The sequence below is a fragment of the Semicossyphus pulcher genome, unplaced genomic scaffold, assembly GCF_022749685.1.
Source record: "Semicossyphus pulcher isolate SPU_LCO1_2020_fin unplaced genomic scaffold, fSemPul1.0.p SCAF_19, whole genome shotgun sequence".
NCBI classification, from domain to species: domain Eukaryota; kingdom Metazoa; phylum Chordata; class Actinopteri; order Labriformes; family Labridae; genus Semicossyphus; species Semicossyphus pulcher.
The window spans coordinates 21,996,976-22,019,387 of NW_027211692.1; positions in this window are offsets into that span (position 1 = coordinate 21,996,976).

The following is a 22,412-nucleotide window of genomic DNA, read 5'->3' on the forward strand; positions in this document are numbered from 1 at the left end:
AAGAGTGCCATTTCTTCCAGAAGTCAGTAGAGTGAATGGACTCTTCCATTAGATCTAGTTGGTGCCTCTCATGCTGTTCTTTTTTCTTTTTTCTTTTTTTACTTCTGGGTGTTCTGCTGTATGTTTTAGTGTTTCCCAGTACTGGAGGCAGAGCTCAGGGTTGTCGGGTTGTCTGTGTTTTTGATTTGATAAGCGTCTTCCTCAGATGTCTGCAGTGTGTGTCGAACCACTCCTCATTGGTTAATATTTTTGATGTGTGGTGCTGAGGCTTTTTCAGACTGGATAAGTCAGCCACATTGTCAAATATGTTGTAAATGACTTGTATAGCCTGTTTCAGGCCGTCTTTACTGAAGGAAAATTAGGTGGAAAGAGAATACTCGAGATGAGATTGAATGATTGGATTTTAGATAGCTCTCAGATATTCGTCCTTGCTTTCGTTTGTCCATCTGTAAGGTTGTTTTTTTATAGTGGGTTCTGCTGCGTGAGGGTCGCCTGCTAAAAAGGAGCAGGATCACTTCATCACAGCAGAAGTTTTTAACAAAAAAATGATTTTGAAGTATCAAAGTTACTTTTTGGTTGCACAGTATTTTTTCTTCTGCTGTCTAAGTTTAGATGAGTGTGAATTAAGACTTAGATCCATTTCATCTATAGGCTATTGGTTAAAAATCAACATAAACAACCTGTTCCAACATGAGTATTGCTAGCTAGTGTACCAGATTTTATCATGGCTGCCGGGTTGGGGGCAATTGTAACACTGTGATCGGGGGCAATTGTAACAGTGTTACAAGCCACATTGGCCCTATATAAGCACCTTTTGATATACATTTCTGTTAGAAAATGGACATATTTTACTGAATTTAAATATAAAATTAAAACTTTAAAGGGTGTATTAAAATACATGTGTTTTTTATATCATTATCATAAATTTGTATGAAATAAAAACCGAATATGTTGCTTGTAACTCTTTTTTAACATGTATTGAATATTACCTCCACATTTCATTGTGTAATCTGTTTATGTCTTTCTTGTAACATTTCATTGAAGCTTGGTTAGAGATTCATCAGCTGATTAGTCTATTTGAGTAAAATATACTTTTGACTCAATTCAAATAATAAAAGTTTACACTACAATAGTTGCCTAGCTGTCTGCAAAAATAGACAAACTTTTCCTTTGAATTTGTACAATACCTGAAATCTTAAAGAAATTCAACCATACAAAAAAGAATCTTTAGTAACATTATTAGATACTACAGCAGACATTTGATTACTATAAGGTGTGCTTTTATTTGAGAAACGGTGCCTTAATATTGGAGGGGGCAATTGTGTTAATCTTATTTTTGTAAAATAATAATAAAAATAATGATAATAATGATAATAATAATAATTTGAGATCCGCAGAATGTATTGAAAAAGGCATACATGTCAAAACAAGGGTGTAGCTTAGATTTTGACATTGATGGGGACATAAAAACAGTCCACAGGGGGGGCCCTGGAAGCTGAGGCTTTTTGTATTTATGATAGATTTCTGACCAAAATGTCATGTCATCTAGAGCCTTTATTTATAGATACCTATGTAAACCAAGACCTTTACAGTTTAGCTTTCTGTACTTTTATGATAGAAACAAGCAAATGTTAATAATTAAAGAAACACTGTTCTGGGATTGACATTAAGGTTTTTAGTATATACTGAATACAACAATGGAGGTAATTTAACAGAGACATATTAACTTCATTCCAGCCATAGTGCAATTGTAAACACTCCCTGCCTAATGTAGAGGGAGCAGCTACAGGCATAACCTGGTATTGCACGTAACCAATAACCAAGTACCATAATCACAGAACACTTCTACTCTTTCTGTTTCTGTCTACAGATGGATTAGTTTCCTTAGAAAGACACCACAGTATCAGCTACTGCATGTAAAAACACATCTACACTGATAAAGCTAGTCACCACTTATTTCATATATTTAAATACATAGTATTGTATTCATGCCCACATTATTAAAACCATGTATGGCTGGGTACTTATACCTCTTAGTATACCAGTGTAACCTCAATGCGATACAAAACAATTACATACATTTACTCTAATCATACTCTTACAAGCCTAGGCCTAACCTGTGACCCCGCCTCCCCTGCTCTGCCTGAATTACTAGGCAGGGCTGCTTCTGTCACCTGATAAAATAACCATTGTTATACATCATCAGACTAACATTTGTCCCAATACTGAATCTCACTACTTACATATCACCAAGTGATTATTCGACATCATCTGAGACCCTGCCTCTCCTCCAGCCTCTTCTTCTCTGTGTGACCTACTAGCTACATGGTCCGGCAGCTTCTGTCACCTGACAAAATAACACATAGATGCATGCTACATGAACTTGAGACATGTTTCTATTCAAAGATCTCATTTCAAACAAATATTGATGAACCATTGTTATACAGTACATCAGACTAACATTTGTCCCAATACTGAATCTCACTACTAACATATCACCAAGTCGTTATTCAGCATCACCTGCGACCGTGCCTCCCCTCCTCTGTACGAGCTAAGACATGGTCCAGTTGCTTCTGTCACTTGAGTCTGACAAAATAACACAATGTTTTATGCATACCATGTGAAAAGCTAGGGAAAACATTTATGGCTAAGTTAAGTATTATTACCATGATTGTTGACTCTACACATTAGTAACTGGGAAAATATTTTATTTAAGTGGCTTACATTTTTACTTGTTGTGAAGTAGCTCCTGATGTCAATCTTTGTTTTACATGCCATCCTTTTCGTTTTGTGCACTGCACAGAAAGTTGGTGTCTCCCTCACTTAGCCTACATGCACATCCATACATCTTGCTGACTTCTTAAGGAGATGTAGTTATAGCCAATTACACGTTAGCAAGAAACGGCAAATCCAATCCTATTAGCAGAGGGAGGCGGGACTAGTAGGGCGTGAGATCTGTTAACAGTTTGTGTACCTGACTAGACGGACACTGACGGACAGCAGCGGTTAATCAAAATTATTGCCAGGGAAAATTCAGTAGTTGCTGGATATTGGTAGGGTTGAAACTGCGTGATATCTGGCGGTGGCTGTTAGCTAAAATTGTTTTGTTAGCTTGTACTGTAAAAGCAGCAACAAGGGTTTAGATTAACGATAGGATATTGTTAGGTAGTTAAGTTTGGCGCAGAGAACTTTGCCTTTACTTTAATTTTAAACGAGCAGACCGATGCTTTAGCTATGCTATCGTTACCCTGCAGTACAGTTAACTACCGGAGTGAGAGAGTGAGTGAGTAGACGAATGAGGATGGAGGAGTGGCGATGTGGCTTCTTTCAGGGTGGGTAGAGATGTGTTTATCCGCACTACAGAACAATTGGAAGAAGGGAGACTCCTCCGTTTGACTGGCCTTGGCGGTGTTAGGTGTCGGTCTTTTAGCTGCAGGCTAACGGTACAGTGAATAAGTGGACGAGCAAGAGAATGGGAGCGGAGGTCTATCTGGACAGGGGTGCTGATCAGATCTGAGCTGGGTGAGTAGAATGGCTGAAACTGTAGGTCTACATATTTATTGTGATCCACATTCTTTGTGAAAAATCAAACATGCAATGCTGATTGTGATATTATGTTAACACTCTTGGTAATGTCTTAGATACAGCTCATTATAGCATAATGACTCTGGAGTTACGGTAAAATATTTTGTACAATCGATGTGCCAGAACAATACAATAGTGGGCCATCGGGGCCAGGAAGGAAGAATCAGTAAATTATATGGTTATATTTTAAATTCTATTTTAATGGTCCATTTCCCTAACAAAGTTAATTCTCCTCACACAGATTCTATTTTCTCTCAGACGTGAATTCTGCCGAAATTACGGAAATAGGTCAGACCTTTACTCGACGTGCTTAAGATCAAATTTACATATATTAAGATTAAATCTGGTTTAATTCAAGCTACTACTTGAATTTTTTGTGCAACAAATGTATCTGTATCATAGGCTATATTTAGGTCTCAGTCTCTTTCTCTCTCTCTCTCTCTCTCTCTCTCTCTCTCACACACACACACACACACACACACACACACACACACACACACACACACACACACACACACACACACATAGGGCAAAAGGGCAAAGCCGGGCACTTGTTTGTAAACATCTTTGATCTTTGAAATGCAGGTGCATGTGTATCTTTTTGATCTGGTTCGTTGCACAATTGGTCACCGTTAATCGGCAAGTTGTTTATTAGGCGGTCCGTCTTTAATTTGGACCTAGTGTGGGAGTATTGTAGACTTAGGGCTTTTTAAATTAAGTTCTATATAAGCTACACTTTATAAGAATTTTTGGATGTTTGTAGATTATAGTTATTAAAATTACTGTTAGTGGCAGTACAGTGTGTACCAAAATGTGGGCCATCAGGACCAGGAAGGAATTAAATTATTTTATTTTAAATAATTTGAAATATATCTTATGCTCTAAGTTTTTTTTATTTTTCCTAGGGAAAATAAAAGTCAGACGTGGAAACACAGACGTGGAAATACAATTTTCTGTGGAAACTGGGCGCATCATGGGCATACATCTCCCATGATCCATGATGTTCACAACACGCGAGTCTCTGTTAGTTACTCACACAAGCAGAGCTTCTACTCATAAGGAAAAAGCAGTATTTGCTAATACAGTTAAATAACGTTTATGGGACTGTGAGACGGCAAGCTTTTGTTTCCTGAAGACGTGGGGCTGCTTTTTACAAAAACCTGCTTCACCTCAGGGAAATTCCTGCTCAAGACACGCATGGGCCGACAACAAAGCTTTCCATAATGCGCGCTCATTCTGATGCCCGCTCTGTCTAATTTTGCTGGGCAGTGAGATCACTTTAGTGGCTTTAACATCAATCCGTGTATCGACATACGATATATTGTACAGTGACCTGTGTGTTTTCTGCCTGTGCAGGGGCACAGTGGAAGGAAAGCCCGGTTTATATAAGAAGAATGGCTGAAATCCGCCGTGTAAATAGCAACACGCCTTCCTGCAGACGCACCTGGCTCTTTAAGGGAATGAGAGCTGACACTCTGAGTGGTTTGATTCATGTTCAAAAGCTCTAAGAGATTTTCCAATTTCCCCCCTCCTGTGAGTGTGGTTTTTAAAGTATGAGACAAAAACGTTATGGGCCTAACCTACTACAAAAGCAGTTTTCATGACTTAAAACCGTTCCGAAGGTCACTTAGTGACAGCAGTAGGTAGCACTTTTTTTGTATGGATTTTTATTTAGCTCTGTTCCTTTTTTACAGGGCTGAAGGAGAAGAAGAAACGAATATACTGAAAAAGTATTTTTGGAGGGATGGACTCGTTCAAAAGATGAGCAGCTTTGGTAAGTTTAACATTATTTTATTTACCTTTGTAAGCTATTGACTATTGTGACTTGATAAAGTCAGATTCCAAGTCCTGAAGACGCCTTGGCGTGTGCGTTGTGGCATGTGTGCGGCCATCTGCTTAGCTGGAATCTTTGGGTAAACCTGTTGAGCCCTTGTTGAGCTGTTTGTGTTCATTTGCATTTCTTGGTGGTCATATAAGTATGTAGTAGTTTGTTCTTTTGTCTGCGGCAGTGACATTGATTTCTGCTTTATGCAATGTCTATTTGTAATGTCGCATCCTGTCATAATGTAGTATTAGTGTTGAGGTACATACATACAATTTCTTAGTATCTATTCTATTGTCAAAGTGTATGGATGAGTTAATGATTAATAGTTTTTAAAAGTGGAAGAATTCTGAATGAATTTATCTCTATTATTATTATTATTATTATTATTATTATTATTATTATCATGATATTAAATGTGGTTATAATTTAACTATTGAATACCTCTAATAAGGTATACTGTATATAGCAACTAAGGTCAAGCAGAGATGACCTTTTTCTCCTTTAACCTTAATAAGAGAAAGAAAAATGAGAAAAAAATGCAAAACAAAATAACCCAATATTATTACTATCATAAAAATACAATATTGTCTGTCTCACTGTTACTCAATGTTCTGATTAGACGCAAGCTTATTAGCCTCATCTTAATGGCAAATACATAATACATTGCTCTGTGACCACTTTAACATTCATTTTAATATGGACAATAAGAACCAAGCACCTTCATATCCCTTGAATATGAAAGGGCAAGCCGTGGTGCTGCTGGACTACCAGACTGTGCAGCTGTATGTCAGAATGCGGTCTGTTGTGCAGTGATTGAAGTTTATAACAGTTATTGATGGAGTCTGTTGTACCTGAGGGTTTTGCACTGCTGATTCTTCCTGACCAGGAATAAGGTGTTTAGGCTCTCTGTGATGATGGAATGAAATGCTAAGCTCAAGTCAACAGCATCCCAACATACTGTAGGTATAAGGGTTTTCCAAGTGGGAGCTGTGTGAAAAAGATTAAGTCCTATGTGTAGTTACTTTATATTTTTAGTGTCACAGAATAATAGGATTGGTAAAGATCAGTAATTATTGCATAAAGCAATCAACAAATGATACACAGCAAACACAAAACCAGATTTATTATGCTAAGTTCTGAATAGATGTAAGCTTATTAACATTATCTTAATGACAAATGATACATTGTACTTTTGACCGATGTTACATTTATCATGATTTGGACAATAAACATTAGAAACAAGGGGGATATTCTACAAAGTTTATTATAAAATGTATGGCCATACAATAAAATTCTTACTTTGTCAGTCTCCCTTCACGCAACAGTAAAAACAAAGAATTTAAATAAAAATATCAGTTCAAAGTAAAGTGCACTATGCATCATGCAAATATTGCAAGTACAAGTAAACATGTATAGTACTATTGCACAGTAAATTTGCATAGTAATGAAATTATTACACAGTGGTGTAAATCCACAGTCCAACAAGTTACTGTTCAGTTATGCTGTTAAAGTGAGAGTGATTGAATGGGAGGGAGAGGGGGGCAGTGTTTGATGCTGCTTTTCAGCTGTCTGATGGCGTACAGGCCATCAGCCCAGCTGCCTTGCATGGGTTTGTTCCCCTCTGGTAGTGTGACTTGGCTGGTTGTTGTTCCCGCACTCCTCTGCTTGTAGTCTGTGATGTGTTGCAGACCTTGCTGGGGATCTGTAGTGGTGTAGTATCCCTCCAGCTTCAGTTTGTATTGTCCCTTGGCTTTGCTGATGGATCTACACAGGTCGTATCTGGCTTTTTTGTAATCCTCAGCATCACCTGATAAAAATGCAGTGGAGCGAGCGCGTAGCATGGACCTTACTTCACAGTTAATCAAGGGTTGCTGATAAGGGTGTGTCTGCAGCGTTTTGTGGGAACAATGCTGTTAACACATGTGCTGATATAGCTAGTTACAGTTGAAGCATATTCCTCTAAGTCCACATTAGAGTCCTCTCTCAAAGCAGCAGTTTTAAACACATCCCAGTCTGTACTCCCAAAGCAGCCCTGAAGCACTAGATCAGTCTCTTCATTCCACACTTTAATGGTCTTACTTACTAGGGGGGCTTGCTGTCTGTGAGTTGTCTGTGGGCTGGATAGAGAAACACTGAGATGTGGTCTGACTGTCCGAAATGCGGCCAAGGTGCAGTCTTGTAGGTGCCTCTCACGTTGCTGTTGACTTGGTCTAGGATGTTATTCTCCCTCGTCGGAAAGCTCACGGGCTGATGGTACTTGGGGAGGACCATCTTAAGGTTGCAGTGATAAATATCCCTGGCTACGATGAACACAGCATCCGGGTTCACAGTCTCTTGCTTGCTGATGGTATCATGCAATAGCATAGCACAAAGTAGTACAATACACTTTTTATAGGCTAATGGTTTATATACATAGCATGGAATATATTATCAGAACATGAGAGGCTAATGTTGAACACACAATTACCAGTTATGTAACTTCATGATCTATCTGACCGCATAAAAATGGAGAAACACTTTATTTTCATAATTCCCACAAAGCCTTGTGAAAACACGTCATCTCTGGCAAGGGCTGTGTTTCAGTGACAATGCTGAAGTTGTAAAAATATATAAAAATATATATGGTCTCCTCCCTGTTAAACGCATTACAGCTCCTCAATATGCAAGCTAAAAAGGGCTTTCAGTTTCCCCCAAAACACCCTTGCAAATTTCAAATGAAAATCAATACAATCATCCGCACCAGATGATAATTTACCAAAGCTGCTACTGACACCTACTGGGAAAATTAATGATTGCATGCAGCAAGCACAATGCTGTAATGAGTCCGATTGAGCAGTTGAAGAGAACCCTTTTGCTTCTCTTGCTACGCATTTTCAGTGTGTTGCTACACGGGTCCGCAGCCAACATACGCCGTAGGATTCTGTGTCTAATATGTTACTGTCATGGGGATAGTTACCGGCCAAAGTGTAAGAAAGACTGAGCAAAGTTTTTTTTTTTTCAATATTGTGCAGCCTCAATGTTGTGTTCGCCATGCGCCATGGTGAGGTTACTTTTAGACATGTATATATCCGAACTACACACACACACACACACACACGCACACACACACACACACACACACACACACACACACACACACACACACACACACACACGACTCATGTAATTCAGGGAGTCCTAGACTGTGCGTTGGCATGTAATGTCATATTAATTATGTCATAATAATGAAGTTTAAATGTTATTTGGGAGTGTTTAAATGTTATTCGTGTTATATAAGGTGTACTATTCTATACTTGTCAAAAGACGCTTAAATCAAAAACGTTCTTTGCTGTTTCAACAAGTGCCTTTCAGACATATAAGATAGTTTTCTCTTCTTAATCATCTCTGTTGGTAATTCTGAAGTAGCAAAAACTTTTCATTGCATGGGGGAGTACATAGCACTCTAACCTATAATAAGTAGTAAAAATGCACTTGTCTCAGCGAGAGGAGTCGAAAAACAACATATGCTCCTCTTTGGTAAAAATGCAGCAATGTGCCAAATGAAACCACTCCGACTGCCATAATAACAAAGTTTAAATGTTATTTGGGTATGCTTAATAGTGTTTTCGTGAAATTTAGCGTGTACTACTCTGTAGTTGTCAAAAACGCTTAAATCAGCGAGAGAAGCTCAAAAACGTTATTTGCTGTTTCAACAAGTGCCTTTAAGACATATAATACAGTTTTCTCCTCTTAATCATCTCTATTAGTAATTCTGAAATAGCAATAGATTTCTGAAGCACATGGGAGTACATAGCACTCTAACCTATAATAAGTGGTAAAAATGCACTTGTCTCAGCGAGAGGAGTTGAAAAACAACATATGTTCCTGTTTGGTAAAGATGCAGCAATGTGCCATATGAAACCACCTCGACTGCCATAATAATAAAGTTTAAATGTTATTTGGATGTGCTTAGCAGTGTATTCGTGACATATAGCGTATACTATTCTGTTCTTGTCAAAAAACGCTTAAATCAGCGAGAGAAGCTCAAAAACGTTCTTTGCTGTTTCAACAAGTGCCTTTAAGACAAATAATAAAGTTTTCTCCTCTTCATCATCTCTATTAGTAATTCTGAAATAGCAATACATTTTTGAAGCACATGGGAATACCTAGCACTCTAACCTATAATAAGTGGTTAAAATGCACTTGTCTCAGCGAGAGGAGTTGAAAAACAACATATGTTCCTGTTTGGTAAAGATGCAGCAATGTGCCATATGAAACCACCTCGACTGCCATAATAATAAAGTTTAAATGTTGTTTGGATGTGCTTAGCAGTGTATTCGTGACATATAGCGTATACAATTCTGTTCTTGTCAAAAAACGCTTAAATCAGCGAGAGAAGCTCAAAAACGTTCTTTGCTGTTTCAACAAGTGCCTTTCAGACAAATAATAAAGTTTTCTCCTCTTCATCATCTCTATTAGTAATTCTGAAATAGCAATACATTTTTGAAGCACATGGGAGTACATAGCACTCTAACCTATAATAAGTGGTAAAAATGCACTTGTCTCAGCGAGAGGAGTTGAAAAACAACATATGTCCCTGTTTGGTAAAGATGCAGCAATGTGCCATATGAAACCACCTCGACTGCCATAATAATAAAGTTTATATGTTATTTGTGTATGCTTAAGTGTGTATTCGTGACATGTAGCGTATACTATTCTGTTCTTGTCAAAAAACGCTTAAATCAGCGAGAGAAGCTCAAAAACGTTCTTTGCTATTTCAACAAGTGCCTTTAAGACATATAATACAGTTTTCTCCTCTTAATCACCTCTTTTAGTAATTCTGAAGTAGCAATACATTTTTGAAGCACATGGGAGTAAATAGTACTCTAACCTATAATAAGTGGTAAAAATGCACTTGTCTCAGCGAGAGGAGTTGAAAAACAACATATGTCCCTGTTTGGTAAAGATGCAGCAATGTGCCATATGAAACCACCTCGACTGCCGTAATGATAAACTTTAAATGTTATTTGTGTATGCTTATAAGTGTTTTCGTGACAATTAACGTGTACTATTCTATAGTTGTCAAAACACGCTTAAATCAGCGAGAGAAGCTCAGAAACGTTCTTTGCTGTTTCAACAAGTGCCTTTAAGACATATAATACAGTTTTCTCCTCTTACTCACCTCTTTTAGTAATTCTGAAATAGCAATAGATTTCTGAAGCACATGGGAGTACATAGCACTCTAACATACAATAAGTGGTAAAAATGCACTTGTCTCAGCGAGAGGAGTCGAAAAACAACATATGCTCCTCTTTGGTAAAAATGCAGCAATGTGCCAAATGAAACCACTCCGAGTGCCATAATAACAAAGTTTAAATGTTATTTGGGTATGCTTAATAGTGTTTTCGTGAAATTTAGCGTGTACTATTCTATAGTTGTCAAAAACGCTTAAATCAGCGAGAGAAGCTCAAAAACGTTCTTTGCTGTTTCAACAAGTGCCTTTAAGACATATAATACAGTTTTTTCCTCTTAATCATCTCTAGTAGTAATTCTGAAATAGCAATACATTTTTGAAGCACATGGGAGTACATAGCACTCTAACCTACAATAAGTGGTAAAAGTGCACTTGTCTCAGCGAGAGGAGTCGAAAAACAACATATGATCCTCATTGGTAAAAATGCAGCAATGTGCCATATGAAACCACCTCGACTGCCATAATAATAAAGTTTAAATGTTATTTGGGTATTCTTATTAATATATTCGTGACTTTTAGCGTGTACTATTCTATAGTTATCAAAACCGCTTTTATTAGCGAGAGAAGATCAAAATGTGCTTTCTCAGGTGAATACGATATTTCTCCCCACAAGATCTTTATTTATTTATTCATTTATTTTAAAAGCGCTAAATAAATAAAATGTATTATTATTATTATCATTATTATTATTATTATTATTATTATTAAAATGTAACCAAGTGCAGTTGCCTTCTGGATTAAACTTTTATACAATGACCTGGATGACTGACAACCTTTAAACATACTGTAAGGTGCAAGCAGGAATAATTATGTTGTTATGTTTTTGTTGAAGTTTTAGTAGTCATATGCCTGACTTGGATTTATGCAAATTGCTTTATTGCTAATGTTAGCTGATGAATGATGTTGATGTATCTTTTACAGGTATATGTATGTAAGGTATTTTTAAACCATTTATTTTACTGTACAATGGAAATATATTCAAACTAACTTAAACGAAAGAAAACCTTGAAGATTTATTATTACTTCTTTCATCAATCTTATGCATCGTCAGATAAATCAGGGCTAAATCACTCTACTGTTTATTCAATCCAGCGTCATACTTCGTAAGCAGACACTTTAGGGTTGTCGATGATCGTTCAAAACTGCACCGAACAATTCATTGTCTCTTCTGGCTAATACTGGGGACTTTAAAGCCTGCCTCAGTGCCTTCCATCTTTCATTATTGGAACGGCATTGTTACATCTGCCTACTTCAGATGAGCGTCAAGCTGGGCAAGAATTTCAACATGGAGAAGTTGTACCAACTTTAGGAATGTAGTAGCCATTCAAGGTCTGCCTACATCTACTTGTGCTGTTTTGTCTGAACAGAAGCTTGGCCTTCGTCTTATAGCCCAATAACACTGTGGTCAAAATTGTCTCTCTCTCCTTGCCCATATGATCAATCCTAAGGTGCCTGCCGAGAGTGGGCCTGTGTCCACAGGTCTCCCACCGACAGAGGTTTTGGTATCTACAATTCATTTGGCCTATGTTCTCTCAGGCTCCCCCTCCACAACTTGGGTTCCAGCTCACTCAGCTCGTCATGTGGCTTTCTTGTGAGCCTTGCGAGCTGGAGAGCATTTGTCGTTACAATATGGCAGCAGTCACATGTTCATCCCAGTTCAGCCAGTCATTCCTTCAGCGTGATCAAACTGACTAAAGTTTAATGTCAGTCAATCAATCTTCCCCTACTGTCTTAATCGTCAGGTGTCAGAGTCCAGGTTAGCCTAACTGTAAATAATCTGGCTACTGTAACGTAAAGGTCATACAGGTCATCAAACCCTGTCACCAAACTCCACCATCAATCTCCACTGAGTACTGTCCTGTTCCTGTATTTCCAGAATGTTTGGTTAAATGCATCTATTTTATCTGTTTACAACAACTCTGGGGCATTGAAAAAATGGCCCAAAGTTAGCTGGTGTGCACTGAAGGCGATTTGCATTTTCTACTATTTTCATCAGTGTTGATAACGTAGAGGTCACACGCATCACAAGGAACATACAGAAAATAAATTCCATGTATGAGGCCACCTGAAATGATGTGGTTAATTTATTGAGATACCCCTATAATTTTTATTGGCGAAACCGATAGGGAGTTTAACAAACAAAGTTTATTCCAAAAGGAAACTGGACTTGAAAATGCACTGCACCTCCTCCATCGCTCTTCTGTCACAAGCTGTCCCACAGAGTTCGGTGCTTGGTTGTCTCTTGTTCATCCTCTACATCCTCCCCTTCGGTAACATCATACATGGTCTCCATTTCCGCTGCTATGCCGACTACCTCCAGATTTACATCTCCACCAAATCCAACTCGCTCCACTCCAACTGCCTCACCCAAATAAAAACATGGATGCAAGCAAACTTCTGACATAATAGTCATCGACCCCAAGGCCCTCACTAAAACCACGCATGATTTCTGTCCCCATCACCACACATGCGCAACCTTGGAGTCATTTTCGACAGTAACTTCAGCTTTGAACAACACGCCAATCATATCACCAGGACTGCCTTTTTCCAACTCAAAAACATTGCTCGTCTCCGTACATCACTCTCTTTCTCTGCTGTTCGAAACTCTGATCCATGCTTTCATCACATCCAGAATGGACTACTGCAACAGAATCCTATGTGGTTCATCCTCCAAAGTCCTCAATAAACTCCAACACATCCAGAATTCTGCTGCCCACGAACACATCACCCCCGTCCTCCAGAACCTCCACTGGCTACCTATTCCACATTACAACCAGTTCAAAGTCCCACAAAGCCCTCCATAACCAGGCCCCTCTATACCTCACAGACCATCTCCATCGCCACACTCCCTCCCGCAGCCTCCGCTCCTCTGATGCAAACCTTATCTCTCTGCCACTCAGAACCAAGCACCGAACCTGGGGTGACAGAGCATTCTACATGGCTGCCCCTTCCCTTTACCGACAGACTGTACCGACCTGACTTCCTCCAAATCTCTGATCACGACCCACCTTTTTAGAACTGCTTTTGACCTATGATGCTGATTTTATTTCCTTGGTTTAATACTTCCTCTTATTGTGTTTCTTCTGTTCTTATTTTGTTTCTTTAGTTGTTTTTAATAATGTAAAGTGACTTTGAGTACCATGAAAAGTGCTAAATAAATAAAATGTATTATTATTATTATCATTATTATTATCATTATTATTATTATTATTATTATTATTAAAATGTAACCAAGTGCAGTTGCCTTCTGGATTAAACTTTTATACAATGACCTGGATGACTGACAACCTTTAAACATACTGTAAGGTGCAAGCAGGAATAATTATGTTGTTATGTTTTTGTTGAAGTTTTAGTAGTCATATGCCTGACTTGGATTTATGCAAATTGCTTTATTGCTAATGTTAGCTGATGAATGATATTGATGTATCTTTTGAAGGTATATGTATGTAAGGTATTTTTAAACTATCCATATACTTTGTGTATTCTACAGCTAACAGATTTGATTGCTTTGTCATAGTAATTTTGTTGATAAAGACAGATTGTGCCTCTGAGTAAGGTGAAATTTTTCTTAAAGCTTAGGTTTGCTACAGTTCACTATTTTGCACTTCAGAGCACTTGACTCCCATGCCTATATGTCCATTTAAGTATTATTATTGCTTTTTGCTTTTATGTACACTTATACTATTTAATGCTTTGTAATAAATCTGCATGTTTGGGTAATAAAATGTTTTGACATGGTTGAATAAAATAATAGTTTAATATTTAATTAATGAGTACAAACGTTTTTTTTAATATATATATCTTTACTATTTTTTGCTTTAAATAAAAGTAAGGATGTTTGCTGAAGTTGCTTGATGTGGCACAGCCCCACAGAGGAAATTTGTCTCCAGCCGTTCTAGCTGATACCATAGGCTATGTCCTGTCTACGTGCAGGAGATAAGCTGTCCTTCACAAACAATACCTCACAGATATTAGGCCTAGTGAGGTCATGTTTAAAACCACATCCTGAGTCTCCAAAATGCTCTTCTCTCAGGTAGCACCCCAGCCTGGGATAGCCTCCAATCCCAGTTTTAATGGGATTGAAGGCAACTCTCCTTCTGCTTACAACTCTGGGCAAAGCTGACTTTAAAGAAGACGTCGCTGGATCCGGATAAATCATAAAACTTCAGCGCGGTTAGAAAACATGTCTGGAGTAGGGCCCAAATTAATACCGAAGAAAGGATACACTTCAGTGACCATGCAAGCATTGAAGGTGAGGAAAAGCATTTAAAAACATTTTTTTACTTTGTTGATCACGTCGTTCTTGCTGGGGGTTTGCTGACTATGTTGCTTGTGGTCATTTTCGTGTCAAGTGGCAGCTGAGCTGTGTGTGGGAGGGAATGACAGTTAAAGAAAAACTTGTTACTATCTGAATGTTCATGACAGAAAGTTGTGTTAGCAGTTGAGTTAAGGGCCGAGGACCCCGCCGTTTGGACGGCCTTGAAAGTTCTGAGTGGCGATGTTTTAGGCACCTTTAACCTGCAGTGTACAGTAAACTACATTTGACGTGGCTTGAAGGCTTTATAGTGTGATATGTTTTTGCATCGAAAAGAAAATGCAGTTCTCTTCTGCATTCATTACTTGAATAATTTTACCATTGCTTTGTATCTCTGTATATCTGTATTGATTGTTGATTATTGTCAATGTGTAACTTGTGTTGTTGCTGCTGTCCAGGCAGGTCTCTCTTGAGAATGACACCACGTGTCTCAATGAGATTAAATAGAGGCTTGATAAAATCAATAAAATATTATACAGCACAGGGGTTCCCAAACTTTTTAGCCCGCGATCCCCAAAATAATGGTCCTGGCGACCCCCACTGTCCCTGGAGGTGGTTAAAGCATAACGTTGCGCACAGCCGCGCACACGCTCTAATAGGCCTACCTAAACCCCGACACTAGAACAACACGAAGAACACAACAGCCTAACAACCATAATATTCTTTTTTAGTAATTTGAGATTCTGGATGCAGAATACAAGTAATCTCCATGTAACACTGAATACAATATTTAATAAGGTGATGTCTGTGCATCTGTGTGCGTGAAGAGCAGTAGAGTAGACACCTACATTGTTGCTTTTATGTGCAAACATACATTTTAGATTTTAGATTTACACATTACTTCAACATTATACTCACCTAATGAGATGGTTGGGCAACGTGGAGCAGAGCAAGTCCATTCTGGCTTTAATTTTGGAGACGACCACTCCGAGATCATCATCTATGTTTAGTTCCGAACGTTTTTTTTTTTTTTTATGTAAATCAGTGCTCAAAAAAGTCTTTTCACATAAGTAAGTAGAGCCAAAGTCATCGGGACATCCATGGCGACCTTGATTGGTGCGTGTATTCCCTTTCGACGGAAATCCAGAACTCGCAGTGTCTGAAATTTACGTGAGGTGCCACTTGTAAGACTCTTGCTTTCAGTTCTTTCTTCTCCCCCAGCGTTGCTCCAGCATTGCCTGTACACACACACCAATGCAATCGTCCCAAAGTTTATTAAGTTTTGAGAAAATTTCCTCACCTGTGCACCAGCGGGGTGCAAAACAGTATTAAGGATTACGTCAAAACTCTATCTGACGAAGACAAGCAGCTGGACAGAGTCTAATACATCCGTTGATTCATCCAATTGTGAAGCACATTTCCCTTTCTTCACTCAATCAACCAGCTGAGACTTAACGTCCTTGGCCATGTCGTTGATGCCGCCGGGCAATATTCCCTTTAGACGGCTGCACTGACTCTCACTCACGGGACAGTTTATCCCGATGCATAGCCCGACTTATTGCTATAGCAGCAGGTTTGATGAATGTTTCCTCGATTGTGTAGCTTTTTTTGCCTGTGCAATTAAATATGCCACCTTATTATGATGCCTTTTGAGCTCTGGGATTGATGTTTGTTTCGCAAGGGCTTTTTGGCCTTGCAACTCTTGCTCCTTTCGGCGGAAAAAAATCAACCTGAGGGCCCTGCCTCCCACTTTGGGAACCACTGAGAAAAAATTCAACATTCTCTGTATCACAGAAAATTATCAAAGAAACTCAGAAAGAAAACAACGGCGTCAGTTAACCCTCCGACTTCGTCTTAATTCCCATCCTAATTGGTTGTTAAGGACAAAAATGTCCACCTCCCATAAAACTACATAAAAAAATACAGATTAATATATTTTTCTACTTTTTTCTGCATAAATCTCTCAAACAACTTCAGTCCTTCTCAAAACTAAACATTCAATAATTTTGAGAAGTTTTTAACCCTTTAAATGCCTGTTTGATTACTCGATATCACTGTTATTATTTATGAAAAAAAGCAAAAAAATTAGCTATTTTCCATATAACAAATGTTGGGTGGCTGGGGCATTTTTTTTTTATCAGTCTTGGATATGTCAAGGATTAACCAAAATATTGACTTTGATGCATTATTAGTTTTTGTGTAGCATCAGATTTAAAATTTACTACCCTATTTAGACGTTATGGACAAAAATGTCCACTTACAAGAACTGCTATAAAAATAGTACAGATTAATATTTTTTTTCCGCTTTTTGGGTTAAATCTTTTGATCAACTTCAGTCCTGATCAAAACTATCAAATATTGAATAATTATCAGGATTTTAACCCTTTAAATGCCAGTTTGAAACATGAAAATCATATTTCTTGTGAAATAACACACAAAAAATGGGCTATTTTCCATATAACAAATGTTGGGTGGCTGGGGCATTTTTGTTTAATCAGTCTTGGATATGTCAAGGATTAACCAAAATATTGACGTTGATGCATTATTAGTTTTTGTGTAGCATCAGATTTAAAATTTACTACCCTATTTAAAAGTTAAGGACAAAAATGTCCCATTAATTCCCATTCAAACCACATTTTTTTATCTCAAAGCCATTGCTGATTATAATCATGCATTCTGTAATGTTAGGGTTTCATTTTTGAGAAAAATAGTAAAATCTGTCATTTTTACTGTTCACCTCTAAAATCAGCCATTTACTCATTATAGGCCTATGCACACAATTCTTGTTATTTCTTGGTGATAAAACATATGTAAAATACTGCAGTAATACTATTTCCGCTTTTTTTCCACGTTTCCACTGAAATAATTTTTAAATCAGCATCAGATCTTTCAATTCTTTTTTAAAGATTATTTTTTGGCCTTTGGCTTTATTTATAGGACAGTTGAAGATAGACAGGAAATGTTGGGAGTAGAGAGTGGGGGATGACATGCACCAAATGATCGGCAGACTGGGAGTTGAGCCTGCGATCAGTGTGACGAGGACTGCAGCCTCTGTACATGGGGCGCCTGCTATACCAACTGAGCTAAACAGCGCCCCAGATCTTTCAATTCTTATTTATTTTACATATTTGAACATTCAAATTGAACATTCAAAACAGAACAATATGTTACAAAAAATAAAATGGATGTACAAATGATGAAAATAAACTGTGTGTGTGCGTGTGTGCAGAAAAAAGATGGATGTGCAAATTATGTAAACAAACTATATACATTTTAACTTTTAGAACAATTTATAGAACAAAAAGTGTGTGTGTGTGTGTGTGTGTGTGTGTGTGTGTGCGCACCGTCAGCAGCTCCAGCAGCTCCAGCAGCTCCAAAAAGAGGGGGCTGTGCTCAATTTGCACAGGAAAAAAAAAAAAAATCTACACCTGTTGCATCAGGTGTGACAACTTTGTGTGCAAAGAGCACACAGTCTCATGCTGCAAGTTCTGCTGGGAGGACTAATCTTGCCTCCACACACACACGCGCACACGCACGCACGCACACACACACACACACTTTTTGTTCTATAAATTGTTTTATATATATATTATTTTTTGTAACATATTGTTCTGTTTTGAATGTTCAATTTGAATGTTCAAATATGTAAAATAAATAAGAATTGAAAGATCTGGGGCGCTGTTTAGCTCAGTTGGTATAGCAGGCGCCCCATGTACAGAGGCTGCAGTCCTCGTCACACTGATCGCAGGCTCAACTCCCAGTCTGCCGATCATTTGGTGCATGTCATCCCCCACTCTCTACTCCCAACATTTCCTGTCTATCTTCAACTGTCCTATAAATAAAGCCAAAGGCCAAAAAATAATCTTTAAAAAAGAATTGAAAGATCTGATGCTGATTTAAAAATTATTTCAGTGGAAACGTGGAAAAAAAGCGGAAATAGTATTACTGCAGTATTTTACATATGTTTTATCACCAAGAAATAACAAGAATTGTGTGCATAGGCCTATAATGAGTAAATGGCTGATTTTAGAGGTGAACAGTAAAAATGACAGATTTTACTATTTTTCTCAAAAATGAAACCCTAACATTACAGAATGCATGATTATAATCAGCAATGGCTTTGAGATAAAAAAATGTGGTTTGAATGGGAGTTAATGGGACATTTTTGTCCTTAACTTTTAAATAGGGTAGTAAATTTTAAATCTGATGCTACACAAAAACTAATAATGCATCAACGTCAATATTTTGGTTAATCCTTGACATATCCAAGACTGATTAAACAAAAATGCCCCAGCCACCCAACATTTGTTATATGGAAAATAGCCCATTTTTTGTGTGTTATTTCACAAGAAATATGATTTTCATTTTTCAAACTGGCATTTAAAGGGTTAAAATCCTGATAATTATTCAATATTTGATAGTTTTGATCAGGACTGAAGTTGATCAAAAGATTTAACCCAAAAAGCAGAAAAAAAATATTAATCTGTACTATTTTTATAGCAGTTCTTGTAAGTGGACATTTTTGTCCTTAATGTCTAAATAGGGTAGTAAATTTTAAATCTGATGCTACACAAAAACTAATAATGCATCAAAGTCAATATTTTGGTTAATCCTTGACATATTTAAGACTGATAAAAAAAAAATGCCCCAGCCACCCAACATTTGTTATATGGAAAATAGCTCATTTTTTGTGTGTTATTTCACAAGAAATATGATTTTCATGTTTTCAAACTGGCAATTAAAGGGTTAAAATCCTGATAATTATTCAATATTTGATAGTTTTGATCAGGACTGAAGTTGATCAAAAGATTTAACCCAAAAAGCGGAAAAAAAATATTAATCTGTACTATTTTTATAACAATTCTTGTAAGTGGACATTTTTGTCCATAACGTCTAAATAGGGTAGTAAATTCATATCACAGTGTTCTATTGGTCTATAGAAAAATGTATATTTGAATTCCAAAATTCCATACTTCCAAAATGTTGTTACAAAAAATTGTGCCATGTGCATTAACACAGGCAAAATGGTGGCCAGACGACAAAAAAAACTTGCAAAAAATGGACAATAATGTCCTAAGAGCCTCAGAGGGTTAAATAGTTGGTTTTTATTTTATTTTTTTGAACGGCGACGGGGGAAAAAGTTATGACATGAAAATGATACCATTTAAAATAACATTAATTAAAGGAACATGCTGTTTCTAGAAAAAAGCATCATTCAGAAAAAAACAAGCGTTTTAATATATTCACATTTTTCACATTTCTAATATAGAATTGCCTACATTTCAAAGAGCATAAGCGAGAGCATCCGAATTCTCTTCTGTCCCATTCATTGTTCAGTCGCATTATGCATTGGGCTAGTCGTTGCAGACCAGCTCTCCTTCTTCGCTTCAACCAGCACCGCTTTTTTGACACGATGCATGACAATCTGATTAGCCCGTTTTTAATGTGATGTGATGTGATGCATTTGATTGATGCCTGGTCCAAGTCAGTTTTTCTTTCTATCTCGCAATAACCGTAGATAAATATTTCACTCAGTAACGGATGGATGTATACTGTAGCAAATTACTTTACCTCATTTAAACATTAACATAGGCTACTTAAGTAAAAGTAAAATTACTGTCTCTAAAAAGTACAAGTACACGAAAAAGCAACTCAATTACAGTAATGTGAGTACTTGTAATTCGTTACTTCCACCTCTGCATATATGGTAGAGATGACAGCTTATTAGTCAAAAGACGCGTAACTCGGTGAGATGAGATCATAATTACCATACTAAGACGGCCTCGCAGCTATAGGCAGGTGTGTGGTCTGTAGTTCGATGTGTTGGTGTAAATCCAATCTGACTCTTGCTCAGGACATTGTGCTCACTGAGGAAGTCTTGCTATAGGCTGTTTAGGATGCTGTAGAATAACTATCCCAGGTTGCAGCTTACGCATATGCCTCTGTAATTGTTTGGGTCAAATTTATTTCCAGTTTTATAGATTGGTCTGAAATTCCTTCGCTCCAGAGGTCAGGGAAATGTCCAATACTCAGAATGAGGTTGAACAATTTCAATAAAGCAGTGTTGAATGTATGGTCGCTAAATTTCAGCATTTCATTTAAGCTACAATCAGGACCGCTGGCTTTCCTCGGCTGCAGGGCCTGGATTTTAGCCAGTAGCTCCGATTCAGTTATGTGATAGTTTAAAGGGTTTGATTGTCTTTAACGACTGCTTCTAACAGTTGTTGTTTATTAAGGAGATTATTTTGGACCGAATTTATTATAGTGGTAATATATAGATTTTGTAAGTGTTTTTTCCAGATTTCACCATTTTGAAAAGCCAATTCGTCTTTATGTGATTTGGTGAAAGAGTGCCATTTCTTCCAGAAGTCAGTAGAGTGAATGGACTCTTCCATTAGATCTAGTTGGTGCCTCTCATGCTGTTCTTTTTTCTTTTTTCTTTTTTTACTTCTGGGTGTTCTGCTGTATGTTTTAGTGTTTCCCAGTACTGGAGGCAGAGCTCAGGGTTGTCGGGTTGTCTGTGTTTTTGATTTGATAAGCGTCTTCCTCAGATGTCTGCAGTGTGTGTCGAACCACTCCTCATTGGTTAATATTTTCGATGTGTGGTGCTGAGGCTTTTTCAGACTGGATAAGTCAGCCACATTGTCAAATATGTTGTAAATGACTTGTACAGCCTGTTTCAGGCCGTCTTTACTGAAGGAAAATTAGGTGGAAAGAGAATACTCGAGATGAGATTGAATGATTGGATTTTAGATAGCTCTCAGATATTCGTCCTTGCTTTCGTTTGTCCATCTGTAAGGTTGTTTTTTTATAGTGGGTTCTGCTGCGTGAGGGTCGCCTGCTAAAAAGGAGCAGGATCACTTCATCACAGCAGAAGTTTTTAACAAAAAAATGATTTTGAAGTATCAAAGTTACTTTTTGGTTGCACAGTATTTTTTCTTCTGCTGTCTAAGTTTAGATGAGTGTGAATTAAGACTTAGATCCATTTCATCTATAGGCTATTGGTTAAAAATCAACATAAACAACCTGTTCCAACATGAGTATTGCTAGCTAGTGTACCAGATTTTATCATGGCTGCCGGGTTGGGGGCAATTGTAACACTGTGATCGGGGGCAATTGTAACAGTGTTACAAGCCACATTGGCCCTATATAAGCACCTTTTGATATACATTTCTGTTAGAAAATGGACATATTTTACTGAATTTAAATATGAAATTGAAACTTTAAAGGGTGTATTAAATACATGTGTTTGTTATATCATTATCATAAATTTGTATGAAATAAAAACCGAATATGTTGCTTGTAACTCTTTTTTCTACATGTATTGAATATTACCTCCACATTTCATTGTGTTAATCTGTTTATGTCTTTCTTGTACCATTTCATTGAAGCTTGGTTAGAGACTGATCAGCTGATCAGTCTATTTGAGTAAAATATAATTTTGACTCAATTCAAATAATAAAAGTCTAGTTACCACTAGAATAGTTGCCTAGCTGTCTACAAAAATAGACAGA